This window comes from Leptodactylus fuscus, chromosome 6 (genome assembly GCF_031893055.1).
Source record: "Leptodactylus fuscus isolate aLepFus1 chromosome 6, aLepFus1.hap2, whole genome shotgun sequence".
In the NCBI taxonomy this organism is placed as follows: domain Eukaryota; kingdom Metazoa; phylum Chordata; class Amphibia; order Anura; family Leptodactylidae; genus Leptodactylus; species Leptodactylus fuscus.
This window is the reverse complement of record NC_134270.1, coordinates 121,974,823-121,991,566: the sequence shown is the minus strand read 5'-3', so window position 1 is coordinate 121,991,566 and position 16,744 is coordinate 121,974,823. Positions and strand designations below refer to the sequence as shown.

General features: G+C 45.5%; 1 protein-coding gene across 1 annotated transcript in view; it reads left to right on the top strand.

The window, feature by feature from the left end:
- ZNF281 (zinc finger protein 281) overlaps positions 1-16,744 on the top strand; it is a 523,665-nt gene that overhangs the window by 133,133 nt on the left and 373,788 nt on the right. The gene's annotated exons all lie outside the window — the stretch shown is intronic.

Here is a 16,744-nt window from a genome sequence, read left to right as displayed (position 1 = left end):
CGCTATTTACATTGCACAAATCTGTTTTATAGTGACCGTGCAATGTAATTATAGCCTGTGATAATATCATGTCTACTATAAAACAGATGAGTGTGATGATATAAATAATAAAGGGGCCCGCACAGTGTAACATGCTTCACTGTAGCCCTCACACAGAATAATATGCTCCGTGGTGTCCCACACACAGTATAATATGCTATACAGTGGCCCCCACACAGTATACTATGCTCTACAGTGGTCCCTCACATTATAATATGCTCCACAGTGAGCCCACAAAGTATAATATGCTCCACAGTGGCCCCCACACAATATAATATGCTCCACAGTGGCTCTAACATAGTATAATATACTGCACAGTAGTCTCCACACAGTATAATATGCTCCACAGTGACCCTTCACAGTATAATATGCTCCACAGTGGCTTCCACACAGTAAAATATGCTTTACAGTGTCCCCACAGAGAAAAACATGCTCAACAGTGGCCTCACACAGTGTAATATGCTCCACAGTGCCCCCTCCCCACAGTATAATATGCTCCAACAGTGGCCCCCACACAATATAATGTGATTCGCAGTGGCCCCTACACAGTATAATGTGGATCAATATCTCTCCAGAACTCTTCCAACACCTCGTGGAGTCCATGACTCGTCATCTTGCTGAAGTTATCAGGGCTCGCGGAGGGGCAACCCGCTATTAACAGTGCATCCGGTACCTTCCCATGACTTTTGGTCACTCAGTGTATTAATGGTCCAAAGAATAAGGATAGTATTAAATTATTCTATTCAGACTAATCAATAAACTACCAAAAGGAATAGAAATATATAAAGTTAAAACATAACTTTTAATAAATATACATTAATATTATTAATTCTAAAAGGCCAGGGAGGAAAATCTATGAACCAATGTGTGCTGTGCAAACAATATGAAATTACACAGGCACGGCAGGCTCCATGATAATGAAACCAAAAACACTCACCAGTCAGATGATATTGCGTGTGGGACATAATAGAGCGCGCAGGAATGCGTAGGTGTCAAGAGTTCGCCATGGGGCCCCGCCATTCCTAGTTACGCCACTGTACGTGGGTATACACGTGACAGGGGGATTATTGTAGCAGAAAACATTTAATGCTGTGGTCATGTTTGACTGCAGCCTCTAAGAGGTTAAAAACCCACATTTGGAGCTAAGCTATGACCAGGGGTAAAGCCAGAGCACCACATGGCATAAACGGGAAAAAACAGCGTTTTATAGTCACTGCAAAGTGGATGGGGTTCTAGAGAATCCCATTCTAGATTCTAGAGAATACTAGGATTCTAGAGAATCCCGTCCACACACTGAGGTAAAATACGTTGGAGGACATGCTGCAATTTCCAAAACTGTTGCAGTTTTGGAAATTGCAGAATGTCAATTAAACATACGGAAATGCTGGTGGTTTCCCTATAGGTATAATGAAAGCAGAAAGTCTGTGAAAAGTGCTGCGGTATAAACTGCAATGTGTTGCCGCCTCAATTATTCCCACAGTGCTTTTTTGCTTCACAGCTGTTACAGATGAGGGGTATGCAGTTCCTTTAAGATTTAATGGATGATACGCCATCCTTCACTAAATCGGCTCTGTTCCGCTACTGGGAAAAAAGATTTGGGTGTTTTACTGTTACTCTGCAAGACTGGAATCTGAGAAGTGACACACTCCTCTTTGAAATGTAACAGACATATGGAAACAGCATTGAAAGTGACATTGCGTTGGTATCGTACTCCATCAATTTTACAGTTAGCATACCCCTCAGTTTCTGGGGAGTGTTGGAGGGGATGTGGTGGCAGAGGTACACTATTTCACATATTGTGGCAATACCCTATTTCCTCGTATTGGACCAAGGTGTTTACAGTGCTGTGAGAACTGTTTAACGTGCACGTGCACGTTTCCGGAATGTGGGGCCTTAGCCTAAGACAGTGGATAATAGGAACAGAAAAAAGTGGATAACTCACAAATACAGCCACTGGTCAGGCTTCACTACAAACATACTGTATCTAGGGTCCCAAACCTGGTCCTACCGTGCTTCTCTGAAAAAAAGACAGGGTCTTATTTTATATTTTGCTCAGAAAGATGGGTTAGGGCTAGGGTTGAGGGATCGGAAAAGATCGGATCCCAATCGGCAATCGAGTAAATTTCATGAACGCAATCAGGTTCCGATCCCGCCTAAAAAAGATCTGGAATGGAATTCCGATCCCGATTTCTCAACCATAGTTACCTGCACAGAACCGCTGTCGCTCCCCGGAGCTCCGGGCCGTTGTTCTCTGTCCTCTCCTCTCTCATTCACATGCCGTCAGAGCGCCATGCACGCCCCCTCCTCCCTAGGCTAGTGTTACTGATGCTGGGGGTAGTCGGGGCTTGTTGTGGCTTAGGAGAGTGTGGGTGGGTACAGGTAGGAGAGATGTGAGTGAGGGGTCAAAATGTACCAGCACAGTAGATTTCTTGTTTCTCTGTTTACTGGTACATATGGTACTGTAATGAAGTAAATAGTGAGTGTCTATTCATCTAGGAAAGCCGGATTGTCCAGAATAATCACAATCACCCAGACCCCCTTAGACCCAAGACAGTTAGAATAGTGCCAATGGTGGATGGCTCTCACACACATATCTACATCACTCTTGTAAAAGGCGTGTCACTGTCAGGCCCCTTGCCCTTCCATTCCACTGCAGCTTAGTGTAGAAGTTGGCTCCCCCTGGTGCCTGTAGGGGGAATATGCAAATATGTTTCCCAGGATGTAATTTAAAAAATGTTGAGTCTTCATTAGTTGATACCTTTTTTAATGGCTAACTAAAAATGATGACAGATTACAAGCTTTCAAGGCTCTAGGCCTCTTCCTTAGGCATAGTTTAAAAAGAATTTCTGAAGGACACATATTTATGCAAAAAGAGACACATGGGAATTTTTATATATATATATATATATATATATATATATATATATATATAATTTTTTTTTTTTTTCACATCCACTGGCTAACACGGTACAAAAATATTTTCTCCTTATACAGGCTGTAATTAGGAAAACAGTGCCTCTGTAAGTGACAGCATGCAGCTACAACTCCAAGAGTGGATTGAGAAGAAGGGAGAAGTGCAAGAAGCTTCCTCTAGAATCCTCATTCCTTATACCTATTCTTGGCTTTGGCTCAAAAAACGGAGCAAAATCTGAATTAAAAAAAAGCTGCATTTGCGCAAAGTGGAGCCATAGCCTTACAAATAGAGATGAGTGAATAGCGTTCAATTGAATTGATATTCGATCGAATATCAGGCTGTTCGAGGTGTTCGATTCCAATCGAACACCAGGTGGCAAACTCAATAAAATTAGATTCCCCTCCCACCTTCCGTGGCGCATTTTTTGCACCAATAATTGCGCAGGGGAGGTGGGACAGGAACTACGACAACGGAGGCAGTTAAAAAAAATTGAAAAAACCCATTGGCTGCCGAAAACATGTGACTTCCAATTTAGACGAATGGTGAATTTACCATTCGTTTAATTTGGAGCAGTGAACTATGTGACTGTGAGACAGGGACAGATCTACAGGCAGGGTTAGCTAGGGATAACCTTTATTTAGGGGGGAATGTCACTCACCCAGCTCTTTGGGGCTCTATCTTGTCAGAATCCCTGTCAGCTTGCGATATGCGCGAGCTGACATTTTCCCATAGGAATTCATTGACCAGCGTTGATTGGCCGAATGCCCGTACAGTGGCCAATCAACGCTGGTCAATGCATTTCTATGGCTCGGAACTACTAAAGGAAAACCTGAGCTGAGTGTGTTAGTACTACTAAGGAATAGCCGTGATGAGTGTGCAGTATGGGACAATACTGTGCGAGATTATCCTATTCACTACACAGCATGTACCTCACGCTGTGTAGTGATTAACCCCCCCCCCCACCCCACCGATGTCCGCTTACCTGCAGCTCCCTGCTCTTGGTCCACTTCGGTCCATGGTCCTAGTTTCAGAGCGCCCTGCCCCCCTCTCCCTGACTATTATTATAGAGAAAGCGGGGCTTAGGAGAGTGTGGGTGGGTACTGGGCGGGGATACTCCCCCCCACACTCTCCTAAGGAGAATACACAGAATGTAATCCAAAAATTGTTGGACCCCACACTGTGTAGTGATTAACCCCCTCCCTCCCTGGTGTCTGCTTACCTGCAGCTCTTTGCTCTTGGTCCAGTTCGGTCCATGATCCCGGTTTCAGAGCGCCATGCCCCCCTCTCCCGACTATTATTATAGAGAAGGCAGGGCTTAGGAGAGTGTGGGTGGGGAGACGTCTCCCTGCCCAGTACCCGCCCACACTCTCCTAAGCCCCGCCTTCTCTATAATAATAGTCGGGAGAGGGGGGCAGGGTGCTCTGAAACCGGGATCATGGACCGAACTGGACCAAGAGCAAAGAGCTGCAGGTAAGCGGACACCGGGGAGGGAGGGGATTAATCACTACACAGCATGGGGTCCAACAATTTTTGGACTACATTCTGTGTAGTGTATAGGATCATCTTTAAAATCCCAGCTCTGCTTCATCGCCCACTTAATACTGCACACTCAGCTCAACTATTCCGGATGTAGAAGAGCTGGACTGCTAACATCGGCCAGCTCTGCACTACACCCAACCATCCCTCCATCTACTCCTCCTGTCACACACATCTCGTATGTAGCAAAGCTCAGCACACACTCAGCTCTACTACATCTCTACAACAGAGTGTATAGATGTAGCAGAGCTGAGTGTGTGCTGAGTTCTGTTACACCACAGATGTGTGTGACAGGAGGAGAAGCTGGAGGGATGGTTGGGTGTAGTGCAGAGCTCTTTCATCTCCGGTGTCTGGAGTAGCTGGGCTAACCGCACAGGCTGTGCTATATCTCGCTATAGAAATGCATTGAACAGCGTTGATTGGCCACTGTACGGGCATTCGGCCAATCAACGCTGGTCAATGCATTCCTATGGGAAAAAGTCCGCTCCGGCATATCGCAAGCTGACAGGGGATCCCGACATAATAAAGGTACTTGATGCCCCCAGACATGCTTCCCCTGCTGTCCCAGTTGCATTCCAGGGTGTTGGCATCATTTTCTGGGGTGTCTTAGTGGACTTGGTGACACTCCTGAGTCGAATGGTGGGATCCCCTGTAGCGAAGCATTTTCTCCCATAGACTATAATGGGGTTCGATATTCGTTCGAATAGTCGAATATTGAGATGCTATTCGTAACGAATATCGAATCTCAAACATTTTACTGTTCGCTCATCTCTACTTACAAAGATTTATTTGGTTTGGAGAAACTCCATTTAATATAATACTTCTATATACTTTCTTCATAGAGAACACACTGAGAATATTTTGATAGCACCTCCAAACTCACCATTAGGATACCCCACACATGGAGTTCAAGTTTTGCCGCTTGATACAATAAACTTGCCAGGTGAGACAATTCAATATAAACTCTGCAGTACTGACAATATATTTTCTGTCATATGCATCTTAGGCACCAGGGAAAGTGCTGTAGATAGTGAAAAGCCCCTAGAACAAGTGCAAAACATGGTACAGACACACCAGGACATATTTACTAAAACAGTCTAGACAGCTTTCACCTGCATCAGATTTATCAGTGTCTAATACTCTTTGATAAATCTGGCTTGCAATAAGACTCTGGCTTGAAATTTTGGCAAATTTTAAGACATGTCCACTTTCCGCTGAGCACTGCGTTGGTAAAACACTTGATAAATGTGCCACAAGGCATGTTAGGGTTTTTAGCACTAATAACACCAGAATTCTGGCACGTGGAAACTTTTAGACAGAACACATTAGAAAGTGTTAAACTGCAGCAGATTTATGAAAGTGTCTAACGTTGCATGATAAATCTGGTATATTGTTAGACTGTATATATTACACCACTTATCAGATGGTCTAAAAACTTTTGGCGCATTTTTGGCACATGGTGTCACAACTTAGAACATGTCTTTTTCCAACAAGGCCGTGATCCTTTCCAATAAGTCAGGCCCCTTTCCACATCACAATAAGAGTCTAAAACGCGCTGTCTGTAAAAAGCGCTGTGGGAAAAACAACAAAGCGTTCCACCTTGGTTTTTCGCTCAGTGCATTTACGCTGCGGCCAACTACGTGGGGCCTTAACCTTAGGCTAAGTTCCTACGGGATGTCCCGCAGCAATAAAGCCCTGCGGGAAAAACTGCGGCGGGAACGCATTGCGGTTCTTCCCGCAGCACTTTAAGCAGAGAGTTCACAGAATTTTCCTCCATGGACTTTCTGTTACAATTATACCTATAGGGAATCCATTGTCATTTCCCTAGGTATAATTGACATGCTGCGATTACCAAAACCAAGCCAATTTTGGAGACCACAGCGTGAAACGCACAGCGGTGTTTACTGCAAGATGGGCATGGGATTCACTAGAATCCCATCCACTTTGTCCGTACTGTAAAATGCCTTGATTTTTCCTGTGGTGAACAAATCGCGGTGTTTCCGTCCCATGGGGTCCCAGCCTTAGTCAATTTTTTGGTGTAAGTTACACCAAAATTCTGGTGCATTTTGCTTTATAAAGCCCCCACATTTTGCTTAGTAAATCTGCCCTTACTTGCGACTTATTCCCGTTTTGCGTGGAAGAGGATGTGGTATCTTACCATTCTCTCATCACTTCACTTCCCAAAAACCTGGAATTCACCTTACACAGCTCTGCATGTTGAAATTTTAAAAAAGTACCAATACAATACAGTGGCTCAAATAATTAGCTTTTATTTTTCTGTAGATATTAAAACATGAAAAAGCCAAAAAAAATAATGATTTTGACATCACCATAATCGTAACCTGCAGAATAAGGCTAACGTCATTTTTTGTGCTTGTGAAACCCATAAAAATGAAACCTGTAAGAAAATGGAAGAATTTTTTTTCCGTTTTACTTCCAATGTCGCCCTATTTTGGAATTATTTAGGCTTCTCAGTACATTGTGCAGACTGTGCAGTGGAGTCCAGCTGTTGGAGTGTAAGCATCTCACATCATGAGCTCCTGACTTTCATCAAAGTAAAACCTTGTAATTGAGCTACCTGCAAGACGAAAACCAGGAAATATCGGTTCCATGGAAGACAGAACTAAGGGAGACTAAAAACATCCCAAGAGAAAAATGAAATAAGAACAGAAAAAGGATTTTAAAATACAAGAGAAGATTCCTACAGACTTCAGACTGGCTGAATGCAACAGAGAACATCACATCTGACCCCAGGATCCCACAAGGTAGGGCCATCACTTGGCTAATCCCATAAGCAAGTAGATTATCCTTCAGAAATAAGGAAATCGGGGACACCCTCAGAATTTGGGAACCTGGGAGATTACAATATGGAATTCTTAGATGAACTTGGTATGAGCTCTATAGCTAAGGATAAGACAGAGCCGAGAACAAGATCCCAGCACAGCAGGGGGTCAGTCATCCCAGAAAGTGTGAACGAAGCAATGGAGCCAACAGAAGACATTGACTGTAATGCTAAGTGCACTGTCTCTGTACACAGCGGGGGGCAGGCCACTCTACAGATTACATACACTGATAACATGAGTGCCAATGAAAAGAAAAACACAAAGAAACATCTCCTCAGAGCCCATGCTGAGACCCTGTTTGCTGACTACACATCAAACCAAAGAATGACCAACCTCATTATGCACACCGACCATATAAGAGCCTGGCAGCATGCAATATGTGAGTGCTACAAGAGTACAACAACAGAAGAGGCGACTACAGGCAAATAACAATCAGAATAAAAAACCCACAAGGGGCCGGCGAAGTGATTCTCACAACAACCATATTTTTTAATGGGACTTTAATGTTTCAGGGGAAAGAAGATAAGCTTCACCAGTGTATAGAAAAATTCCCAGAGATCAAGAATCTGGCACAACTAAACAAAAAGGAGACAGACACAGGACCACCCACTGACTCAGGTGAATTACTCGTGACCTCCCCCAACCCAAAAATCTCATCTGCCAGCACACAGACACAAGCCAGCAAGCCCTCCCCCGATCCCTCACACCTCTCACTAGAGTCCCTCACAGAGATTGTATCACGGCTGGAGAGAGATTTTACTATCCATAAACACAATTATAATAGAAACTGTAATGTCAACGAACTGTCCAGCATAAATGGCGACACAAAAGCCATTCACAAACTTATCCAGGAAAATACAAATCTGAAACAAGAGATAGCAGCCTGCCAGCAAGAGAATTCCAAACTATGGGATACAATGGCGCAGTGCCTACAGGAAATCACAGATCTAAAGGAAGAGTTATCAGGCCTGAAACTACAGACACAAGAGATAAGATCTAAGGAAGAGGGGGAGGAAAACAGAACAGACTCTGATCAAGGTATCAATAAGCCAGAAATGCCTCACACATCACAAGAAAGTCCAGAACTGCCCATCATCCCAGACATAGAGCCAGGGCAACCCCAAACAACGAAAACCTCAAACCCAGATATAGTCCTGATCATAGACTCTAATGGCAAGTACATTAATACAAGAAAGCTATTCCCACGGCAAAGAGTCAAGAAAATCCACAGCCCAACCATTGAAAAAGCCAATACCGTCATTTGCAAGCCTTTCTTCACTACCCCGAAACACATTGTCATACACACAGGCACAGAAGATCTCACTGACCAGCACCAACAGACAGCGGACCAACTGGTCCAACTAGCAGAGAAAGCAAAGCAACAGTTCCCAGACTGTAGTATCATCCTGTCATCTCTGCTCCTACGAGAAGACATCTCTGAAGCTACCATCATGGGGATCAACAAAGAGCTGGCGACCAGAATCAGACTAACATCAGGCATCGCCCTGGCACAACACCCCTCCATAGATAAGCGTCACCTATATAATGACAAACACCTCAATAAACATGGCGTCAGCCTTCTAGCAAAGGAATTCAAAGACTTAGTGCTCAACAGAGCCCCCGGGCCTAGACACCAAACAAAACAAAGAACCATGGAAATAATACCCGACAACCGCCAATATCCAAGACAAAACCCCCCAAAGAGGCCACCTATCAAGAAAAAGCCAACCAGAGCAACCCAGAGCACCGACATAGAGACAATAAAGAGAATAGAGCATGCGGTCACTACAATGGCCACAACAGCAATGCACATAAACCAATACCTGGCCACACTGCAACCAACCAAGAATCCAGCCCATCCTCTGCAGGACAGCTCATTACAAGGTTTACACACCGAAGATGAAATCACTAACTATCAGTAGTTGGAACATACAAGGGCTGAACGCCTCAGCCTTTGGATCTAAACCAAAAGATCCAGACTTCATAGACAGACTAAAAAACATAGACATCCAAATCCTCCTAGAGACATGGACCCGGGCAGAAGACGAGTCCCTAACGCCCATGGGCTACAAGGAATTCTCAGTGCCCGCCCAGAAAAATAAAACCACCAAACATGGCCGCCACTCAGGAGGCATACTAATATGGTACAAGGAGGCGCTCAAAGAACACGTAAAAGCTACCAAACGTGGAACTAATCACATGTGGATAAAAATAAGCAGCTCCATCTTCAGCGGCCAGCAGGACATCTATCTCTGTGCAGTATATATGCCCCCACCAGGGTCCCCCTACCACGACCCCGACACTTACGAGGTCCTACAAAGGGAAGCCGCCCATTTCCAACCCAAAGGCAGAGTACTAATATGCGGAGACCTGAATGCAAGGACAGGCACAGAGATAGACTACCTGCCCCCTGACGACAACCCACATACGCACGGTAGTGAGATCCACCACCCAGAACCCACACAGACAAGAAGAAACAGCCAAGATAGAATTGTCAACAAGAGTGGGAGACAACTGCTGAACATGTGCCGAAGCCTAGGACTGTACATAATAAACGCACGTGTCACAGGCGACTGCAGAGGATGCTTCACACTAAACTCTCAAGTGGGCAACAGCCATTACAGACGCAGACTTGTCAGACATTGAAGACTTCACAATCGCACCTGACTCCCATCTATCAGACCACAACCAGATCCTACTATACATGAGATCCATGAACAAAACACCCACACATGAGCCCCAACAGTCCGGCCTCTACAACTTACCAAGACATTTCAAATGGGCCAACCACCAGGCCATAGAATATACCAACGTAATCAACCGACCCGAAATTGACACTGCTCACAAACTTCCATACAAACACCTATCAGCCAGACCAACAGGGAGTCACCAGAGCTGTGAAGGATCTCAAGTACATCCTACAGACCACAGCAGAACTAGCAGGCCTGAAACGAACCAAACCAATAAGACAAACCAACAAACAGTCCCACAAATGGTTCGACAGCGACTGCAGAGCACTACACCATACCCTAGGAACAGCCTCCAACCAAAAACACAGGGACCCCAACAACACGGAGGTGAGGGAAGCCTACAACAATCTATGCAAGCAATACAAGGGCACCCTCAGAGAGAAGAAACAGAGGTACCTCTCCCACAAAATAGAGCAACTAGAGGACTCCCTCCAGGACAGCTCATTCTGGGAAACCTGGTACCACATGGGCACAAAACCCAAGAAAAACTCCCTCCACATCCAAAATGGCAATATCTGGCTCAACTACTTCAGAGGTCTCTACAAAAACATCCCAGAAGAAGAACTAACTCCAGAACAGCAACAGATAATCACCAAACTGAGGGACATGGAGAAAGTCATCAAAGACTTCCAGAACCCTCTGGACTCACCAATCACCATAAAAGATATACAGGAAAGAATTGCCCTGCTGAAAGGCAAAAAGGCCAGTGGCCCTGACGGCATCCTACCAGAGATAATCAAATACAGCCCTCCAGCAATACACGCGGCACTGGCAAAGCTATTCACCCTCGTGCTCAATGCTGGACACTTCCCCGAAGACTGGAACAAAGGGCTCATAACCCCCATCTACAAGAATGGGGACCAATACGACCCCAACAACTACAGAGGGATCTGCGTCAGCAGCACGCTGGGGAAACTGTTCAACAGCATCATCAATAACAGAATCCTCACCTTCCTCACACAACACGGGTTCCTCAGCAAGAGCCAAGCAGGGTTCATGCCTAACCACCGCACCACAGACCATATCTACACCCTGCACAGCCTCATCAAGACGCACGTCCACAACACCAGAAGAGGCAAGATATTCGCCTGCTTCGTAGACTTTAAGAAGGCGTTCGACTCAGTATGGCACCCAGGCCTACTCCTAAAACTCCTAGAGAGTGGAATAGGAGGAAGAACGTACAACGTCATCAAGAGCTCCTACACCGGAAACCAGTGCAGTGTGAAGGTGAATGGGAAAAGGACAGCATACTTCCAACAGGCCCGAGGGGTCAGACAAGGCTGTAGCCTGAGCCCAACGCTCTTCAACATCTACATCAATGAACTGGCTACAGCCCTGGAGGCCTCACCAACCCCAGGCCTCACCCTGAACGACCGGGAGGTGAAGTTCCTGCTATACGCCGACGACCTCCTACTCCTGGCCCCCACCGAGAAAGACCTCCAAGAAAGCCTGTCAGTGCTGGAAAAATTCAGCACCACATGGGCTCTACCCATCAACCACAAGAAGACCAAAGTCATGGTATTTCAGAAGAAGGGCCACAATAAAGCCTCCACCACCCCACAATTCACACTGAACGGCTCCACACTGGAGAAAACCAACAGCTACACCTACCTGGGGCTGGAGCTCAGCCAATCAGGAAGCTTCAAAGCAGCAATAGAAACCCTGAAAGCAAAATCCTGCAGAACCTTCTACGCCATCAGAAGACAACTGTACCACCTCAAACCACCGGTGAGGGTCTGGCTGAAGATATTTGACGCAGTCATCTACCCGATCCTTCTCTATGGCAGCGAGGTCTGGGGCCCAGCCACCTACCCAGACCAGTCAAAGTGGGATTCCAGCCCAACAGAGAACTTCCATCTGGAGTTCTGCAAATACATGCTCCAGGTCCATCGCAACACCTCCAACATGGCCTGCAGGGCAGAGCTAGGCAGACTCCTCCTATGGCTCACCATACAGAAGAGGGCGCTAGCTTTCCAGGCACACATCCAGGGGAGCAAGCCCGACTCCTACCACCACCAAGCATGGCTAAGCCACCTGAGCAAACCAAACACTCACCAACCAAACAGACAACCACCAAACCAAAAACACCAACAGATGATAACCAAGGCCGAAATAAAGGCGACCACAGAGGCAAACAGAGAGTGGTACATTGAAGAATGGAGAAACAAAATAAATAACTCCAAGAAACTCACCGTGTACCAATCCCTACAAAGGGACTACACCATGGCCACCTACCTGGAGAGAATACGCCACCCCAAGCACAGACAGACTCTGAGCCGGTACAGACTGAGCACCCACAACCTAGAGATAGAGACGGGGCGATACAGGCAGACGTACAAGCCACGGGAGAACAGACTGTGCCAGCACTGTGACCAGGGGTCCCTAGAAGACGAGACCCACTTCCTGCTACACTGCACCAAATACTCAGCTGTGAGGGCCGTCTACTACCAAAGACTCTCTGCCCACATCCCAGATTTCATATCTGCAGACGAGAAGAGGAAACTCTACATCCTACTGGGAGAAGAAGAGGCCACTGTGGAGATCGCTGCCCAATACGTGTCCAGCTGTCACCAAACAAGAGGAAGATGAGACTCCACGGACTGTTATATTTATCCCAATACATCCGCCCCACCCCACTCCAACCCCACCTCCAACCCCACCTCCCCATATAGCGGTCACCAACTAAGAGGAAGATGAGACTCCATGGACTGTTATAACCCAAACCACCCCCCCACCCCCCCATACCCACCACTCACCCACCTGAAACCAACTCCCCCCCCCCACCGCCCACTTTGCTAGCTTTGGCAATGCCAAATACCTATTCGGACATGCCAATAAAGCTTTTTTGATTTGATTTGATTTGACTAGTAAATGGTGCTATTATAAAATACAATTTGTCGCACAAAAAAAATAAGCCCTCACACATCTCTGTGAATGGAAAGATAAAAAGGTATTGCTTTTGGAAGGCAGATAGTAAAAAAAAAAAAGAACACAAAAACTGAAAAGCACCATGTCCTCATAGGGTAAAGTAAAACACAGGCCAGTCCTGTTTGGGACTCTTTGTGCAGAGTGTCTCAGTATATCATATACTTATGTTTCCTACCTCTATTTGTGGATAATCTGTATATATAATGGTTCTCTATTTTTTTTTTCAGGACTGCAGGTTAATGCAGATCTGCCAAAATATACGGTACAGTATCCAAAAGTCAAAAAGCAGAACAAAACTATTTGTATTCATCCTTCCATTTATGTGTCACTATAGTATATCTTTCTACATTATTTATCCATCCATGTCTTCCTCTGCTGCAGGTATCTCTTGAGGCATCTCTGGGAATCCTTGACACTCTAGTAAATATAAATGGGACAACAAAATGTCAGGTTCATGGCAAAGGAGCAAAAAATATGACTATAAGTACCAGCAACATCCGTATATTAAATCTCATTCTGAAGTCTATCACGTATACTAGCACAGTGTATGACATTGATAGTCTGGATATTGGTAAGATGTCACTAAAATCTACATCTTTTTGACTTTTAATTACTACTTGACTGCAGTGGCGTAAATAAGGTCTTGTGGGCTCCGATGCAAACTTTTCTCCTTGGCCCGCTACTTCCTCCCTAGAGCGAATTCTTTATAGTGATGGTTATGGGTTCTGCAGCGATATCTCAGATACTTGAAAGAGATACAGCTGTAGTACCTACATCTGCAGTTATCAAGAATACGGTGAGTGAGCAATGCAGCTCCTGGCATGTAAACAATACTAGGATAATATAATTTGCACCCCCACACAGTATTATGTGCTCGAGTGGCCTCCACACAATATTATATGCTCGAGAGTGGCTCCCACACAGTATTATATGGTCCGCAGTGGCCCTCACACAGTATTATGTGCTCCACAGTGGCCCCCACACACAGTATTACATGCTCTGCAGTGGTCCCACACAGTATTATGGGCTCCACAGTGGCCCGTTGCGACTAACTGGCACAGTGGGATAGAAGGCCCTGCCCGCAAGGGCATACAATCCATGAGGGAAGAGGGATACAGACAGAAGGTGAGGGGAGAGACTATTCAGATAGCGGTGTGGTGACAGTAGTGTTATTGGAACTTGGAGACCTTCCTGAATAGGTAAGTCTTCAGGACCTTCTTGAAGCTTGTGTCTTGGTAAGGACTTCCAGAGTATGGGGGATGCACTGGAGAAATCTTAAAGACGGTTGTATGAAGAGCAGATAAGAACAGAGTGGAGTAGAAGGTCTTTGGAAGATCTGAGGTTACGTGTGGGCAGGTAGCGGGAGATTAGGTCAGAGATATATGGAGGGGACAGGTTGTGGATGGCTTTATATGTCACCATTAGTATTTGGAACTCTATTCACTGGGGAATGGCTAACCAGTGAAGGGAATGGCAAAGGGCAGCAGTCAATGAAGAACAGGGATAGAGATGTATTAAGCGAGCAGCACAGTTTAAGGTGGACTGGAGGGGGACAAGAGTATTTGCAGGGAGACAATGGAGAAGGGTGTTACCGTAGTATAAGCGGAAGATAATGAGGGCATGAACTAGCATCTTTGTGGTTTCAGGGGTGAAGAAGGAGCGGATTTGATGGATGTTCTTGAGTTGGAGACGGCAAAAGGTGTTGAGGGTTTCTGTGTGCGATTTGGAGGATAGGTCAGAGTCCAGGGTTATCCCAAGGCAGGGGACCTGTGGGACAGGGGTAAGCGTGGTTGCATTAACTCTGATAGATGGTCAGGTAGGGGGGCCATACGGGGTGGGGCAAAGATGAGGAATTCTGTTTTCTCCATGTTCAGTTTGAGAAAGTGGGAGTGTCATCAGCATAGCAATTGTAGTTGGTGTAGATAGAGAACAAGAGGGGTCCTAGGATGGAAACTTGGGGGACACCTACAGAAAGAGGGCGTGGCGAGGAGGTGGTGCGCGAGTGTGAGATACCGAATGTGCGGTTGGTGAGGTATGAGGAGATCCAGGAAAGGGCCAGGTCTGAGATGCCAAAGGATGAGAGCATTTCTAACAAAAAGGAGTGGTTGACTGTGTCAAAGGCAGACAAGAGGTCAAGGAGGAGGAGGACAGAGGAGTGATGCTAGGCTTTGGCAGTTAGAAGGTCATTAGTGACTTCGGTTAGGGCAGTTTCTGTGGAGTGACGAGGTCTGAAGCCTGTCTGTAGTCTGTCAGAGAGCAAGTTGAACAAGATATAGGAGGATAGTTCAGAGGGAACATGTTGCTCAAGCAGTTTTGAGGCGATAGTTGGCTGGAGAGGACGGGTCGAGGGACAGTTTCTTAAGTATAGGAGTGATGGGGACATGTTTGAAGGCGGAGGGGAAGGATCCATTGGTTAGGGATAGTTGAAGAGATGAGTTAGGGCTGGAAAAATGACTTCAGACCCCAGAGTATAATAAGTAGAGTCTCAGGGGAAGCAATTAGAAATAAGAAACATTTATACTCACCTTGCCTGACCTCTCCTGGGCATCTTTGGTTTGTCCAGCTGTCTTTCCCATCCTCCTTGGTCATCGTCTCTTTGGCAACTGATGTTATGTGCCCCAGACGTCACTGCTGGGGCCTGTGATTAGATCTCAGCGGTCACCTGGGGCGCGCCATCATAATGACATCATCATGCCAATCACAGGCCCCAGAAGTGAGATCAGTCACTGGCCTGAAGAGTGTCAGACAGTATGCTGAGCTCAGGACAAGTGAGTATAAGTGTTTTTTTTTTTATTTATTTTTTGTCACCTTCCCTGGACTGGCATGCTTTGGAAAGGGGACCAGCTGGACCCCTTTCCATTAACAATAGGTAAACACACAAAAATTTCCTCATATTACATAGAGCATACACAACTTCCCAAAGAGAACAAACGGCCAAGACAAGAATAAACACAAAATAGTAAAAATATTATAATATTTATTTGAAAAATATTAAAATTTCATTTAGCAGGATAGATGTAATTAGCCAACATAAAACACAAACAACACCAGAGGACTAAACAGATAAGAATTAGTGTGAGCAATTAGCTAAATATATGAACAAATAGTCTGATCATGTACACAAATTGAATATCATGTACAGCTTCGGGCCCCCGACCAGTGCATCTGCTTTGGCAAAATGAGGACAGTCCGACCATGCGCAAGGGTAGCGGCTGTCGCTGAGCCCCTAATGTCCCGGGCCCTGTGGCAGCCGCTACCCCTGCTATCCCGGTAGTTACGCCACTGTAAGGAAGTATGAGAAACTTATTGTAAAGGAAGTCAGTAGGTCCAAAATATCTCCCAAAATAATACTAGTGCCATGTTGAGGCAGTTAATATTGGCAGATACATGCCACTGTGGCCACAAATTGATGCAAAGATAAGCATCTTTTTATAGATCTGAAAATCAGACTGTGCATGCACTTTGGTCAGGACCTGATTTGTCAAATTTATCTACAGACAACCCTGCTGCAGACAGAACTGAAAATATCAATCACAGTTAAAGGGGGCAATGGACAATTGAGCATTGGATAAAGCTGGTAAATCAGGTCCCACCCCCAGTGCACTTGCAGACTCATTAGCATATCCATAAAAAGATGATTATCTTAGCACTTCATCAGCTTTTGCCCAAAAAGATATGTTTCTTCTTCTATTAAAGGCCCCTACATAGCACATATACACATATATTTGTTTGTG